The sequence below is a fragment of the Mytilus edulis genome, chromosome 8 (assembly GCF_963676685.1).
Source record: "Mytilus edulis chromosome 8, xbMytEdul2.2, whole genome shotgun sequence".
In the NCBI taxonomy this organism is placed as follows: Eukaryota; Metazoa; Mollusca; class Bivalvia; order Mytilida; family Mytilidae; genus Mytilus; species Mytilus edulis.
Genome location: NC_092351.1, coordinates 6,372,424 through 6,376,744, shown reverse-complemented (window position 1 = coordinate 6,376,744; position 4,321 = coordinate 6,372,424). Strand labels below are relative to the sequence as shown.

Genomic DNA, 4,321 nt, shown 5'->3' with positions numbered 1-4,321 from the left:
TGAATCTCGAATATCACGTTCAACAAAATGTGATACGAATGAATGAATTCGGAAAAATAAGACACGAAATATCCAAGAGAGAACAATACTACCAGGTTAACTCGCCACACGTGTTCTGATATGGTAAACGCAGCAATTATTAAGTAGAAAATTGATCGGAACATATATTCAAACACTCCCACATGTTCTCTGATCGTTGGTAAATAACACATTAAAAACAAAATGATAAAGAAACATTTCCGTTTCCTAGTGTAATCTTTTTTAACGTATGCAATAGGCATGTAAAAAATGAACCAAATCACTGGCAGAGAACAAAATATAATGTTCATTAAAGCATTTAAAAGAAAGAGAAAGCTTCCAAAGATGAAGTTACATAGACAAAAAGTTATGCATTTTCTACTTGTACATTTCACGTCACTTATTTCTGTGTAGGCATCATCATTAACCATACAGTCGCTACAGCAACACCTACTATTAGAGCAGAAAGATTGTTTGAGTATAAATATCCAAAATCTAGATGAAAGCAACATTGTAAATCTTAAAACTAGCATTTTACTTGCATTTAACAACCAATTACAACTCCTATTGTCGTTATAGGAATTCATGATTTCACTTACAAGATATAACTGTTTGCTGTTGTCTGATGAAAAACATACAATGTAGTCGTCGTTTTCATTTAGCATATAATAAATCCAAACATTTAAAACTATAAAGGTGAGGAATGACAACACAAAGGGTATCCAAATCGAGGCTTGGAATGACCAGCCTGACAACGTAGAATGGTATGTGATCCCCTGATACTCTGGCACACCAAATCGATAATCGTGCGGAAATCTTACATATTCGTCACTCCTTTTCCAGTACTCGTTTCCAATGTTTAAAAACTTATAACCCGACAAAGAAAATATTATGATGGCTACCGTAACGTAATAATAAGCGATTGGAGCATATTTAATGTGATTTTTTTCGCGTGTTTGTATACTTTTCCATGAGCCAATGGAGATTTTCTGAAAATACCTACAAACACCTAAATCAGTCAATGAGCCGAAGAAATATTTTTGCAAAAACCTACTTAAACTATACGGTTTGGCTAGTTTAACCTCCTTTTTGTAATAGCAATATAATTCATTTTTCGGATTTGGTTGGATCCCTTCAACTACAATAGAAAAGAAAGGATACATATACGCTAAAATACCAAGAGATACAGTTAAAATTTTAGTTATATCATATTTAGAAAAAGTTTGAATTTCAAATTTTCCTTCCATAACTTCACCAACGAAGTAACAGTTCCAATCATATCCAATCCAAATTGTGGTCATCCACCAAATTATCATTGCAGATGACGACGTATTATCGGACGTGCGATGACAAAGATACGAATTACTTATATTTCCAATTATATTGTCAACTAAGTACGTCACAATACGCTTAGTTTCATTCGGATACGAAATCTTATTTTCCCCTTCGCAACTCTCTGACATCATCCAAGGAATATTAAGCGGTCGGGTTCCGTATTCGCTAATGGTAAATGTCAAAGCAACAAAATCCATTGGTAGATTAATAGTCTCATATCGAGCGTGGGTTTCCAGCCATATCCATTCCTGTAATCCATTTCTCTCCTTGTCATCTGACAGAAAGCGGTCAAAACTTTTCGAGTCAGACTTTTTCTGTTCTAAAAAGATAAAAGCACTGTAAAATGTGTCATCTTTATGGAAGTCGTCAAATTTATGACTGGCTTCATTCGAATCTTCAATGCTAAAATTAAAGCCACACTTTCCTTCCATAATAATGGTGCTATTACTGTCCTTGAAGGTTTGTAAATCCACTATGTGTGTTGGAGATACTTGTGGCAGCGTAAATCCTTTTATGAAGAAGAAAAGAGTGCTTGATAGGAGAATCTGAAATACTGAAATAAAACAATCCCATCAAAAGGATGCGTCTACTTTTTGAATCATTGTTTTTTCTCAAATTAAGTTCCAGAAAGATGAATATACAAAACTACTAGAATATAACAACAAAGCAGATTAGTATCCAAATATTGCAAACATAAAATTATATCGCATTCAAAAAGTTTGATACGTTAAAAATAAGGAATAAGCATTATTAAAATTGTATATGTATATAACTCATCTCTTACTACATATCTGAGAATTCGATTCTGGATACGAAATCGTATATTGCTAGTTGATAAATACTTAGAAGTTGATATATAACTAAGTTTTGTTACTTACACTTGATAGCCATCATGCCAACATACATCATCGTAACATGTGCTCCTGCTGGTTTTTTTAACTTACATATCAACTGATACGTACACCAATGCACTTAGTACACTAGTCTCGATCATCCAGCCGCTTTATTTTTCAAAGTAGAGCGTCTGGATGACAAGTGATATAAAAATGGTAATTTATGACATACGGAATAGTATCGGCTTTTTTAGCTTGTTTTTAAAGATAATGTCCAAGACGAATAACCAAGAAGTTGGTTATTGACTTCGGAAGAAATTATATTACGATAATACTATTGAAAAGCCCGAGTGTACCGATTGTTGTTTAAAGCTATTTATATTTGTTTGTGACGACATACAAGTCGTGGAAAACACCAGACAGCATGGCTTCCATGACCGCGAAGGAAAATAACAGCACATCAAACCTTGGTAAGATGATATAACAACACAAACTGTTACATAAATTTTAATGCAAACTGAAACAGCGAGTAGTTATATATTCTTTCATGCATGTCCGTGCTACGTAAGCAAGTTACTAATTATACAATAAATGGCAATTTTTGTATTGACTGGGACTACTCGAACAGTCGTGTGTACGCTATAAATACATTTTGGGGTTGTTAACTTTAAAAATACTTGATGGAAAAGTGATATGACGCCGAAATATGAACTTCATCCAAGATAAGTTTGTTGTATTTATATGTAGTGTATAAAGGAGTTTGCATTTTGATATGTGTAAAAAAAAAAAGGGGGGGGGGGGGAAGGAGAGATCCGCAATGTTGTACACATTTGAAGGAGGGAACGCAATTCAAACATAAGCAGACGAAAAACAAACAAAGTATATCTAGAAGATGCCACTGATTTTGTACATACACCAAACGGTCAAAATGATTTATGCTCGATTTTTTTTTAAAACAAATGCATTTAGCTTATACAAACATTATAAGAAGTGCGACACGTTGTTATGAAAAGTAATTTAAATATACTGTTACTAAACAAAGTCTTGACTGGTCAACTTAAAAAAGAAAAATACTTTTTTGCACTTTTAAGAGGCATTTTTTCCACACTAAAAAAAGTCCATAAAAGAATACAAATGTTGTCAGTGAATATATACCAATTGGTTATCTAAACCTTGAAACAAAACCATGGCATGAGGAATACACTGTAAATTTGTTTTTATGCAAAATAAGACAGTAAAACAATAGATGCAGCATCAATAAAAGGAGGTGTCAATGAGGCAGCAACCGGTGAACCCAATGACATACATTACAAAAGTAGACATTAATATGATTAAGAGGACATCTTGTTGACTTAAACAAAAATTGAGAATAAAAGTACCAAAAGGTCAACATTATACAAGTAAGAACATGCGGTATGAATACCAATGAGACAACTATCCACCCCAAGTTCAAAGGAGGTGGATGAGAGCAAGTATAGGCAACTGTATGGCCCTTAACAATGATAAAATTCATGCATGATTTTGATAGAGAATACAGACAGGGAATGTGTCAAAGAAACATCAACCCGACAAAAGAGCAGGAAACAACCCAATGCCACCAATGGGTCGTGTCATCACCACAGCGAGATAATCTCGCATCCCGTATTTCTAAATGTATATTTCTATATGATGTTTTTTTCCAAACATTTTGTTTTTCATATATGCTATGCTGGTGACCAAAAATTAATAGGATTAATATGATATTAACATTTACTTTATTTTGTAGACAAACCAATGATGATTTCGGGACACAGATGTTATGTGTAAAATGTGAAGAATTAAAAAAAATCTATATAAATATTCGAATTTTCATTGTATCATAAACAGCTTCAATTTTATAAGAAAAAAGATTCAAAGATTTTTTTTTAATTACTGAAGCAGCAATCATTATAAATAAATCACAGTATCACAAATGTTGGGTTAACATTATTTTGACAGCAACCACAAAGCGAAAAAAGGTACACAGACATATATTAAGTAAATGAAACAAACATCAAGAAACACATTGTTGTCAGATATGTCGGAGAATTTTAAAGATTTGTATTAACAAATTAAAAATCATATAAACAATTTAACAGTTTTCATGTTTGCGTTGT

At 32.8% G+C, this 4,321-nt stretch overlaps 2 long non-coding RNA genes across 2 annotated transcripts; one reads left to right on the top strand and one right to left on the bottom strand.

Annotated features, from left to right (window-relative positions):
• Positions 1-536: 536 nt before the first annotated feature.
• On the bottom strand, positions 537-2,334 carry LOC139484664 (uncharacterized). Its single transcript, XR_011655134.1, has 2 exons — positions 2,232-2,334; positions 537-1,906 (listed from the first exon to the last, which is right to left on the bottom strand). It is a non-coding gene; the product is annotated as an uncharacterized lncRNA (long non-coding RNA).
• Positions 2,329-4,023, top strand: LOC139484663 (uncharacterized). Its single transcript, XR_011655133.1, has 2 exons — positions 2,329-2,656; positions 3,952-4,023. It is a non-coding gene; the product is annotated as an uncharacterized lncRNA (long non-coding RNA).
• The last annotated feature ends 298 nt before the right edge of the window (positions 4,024-4,321 follow it).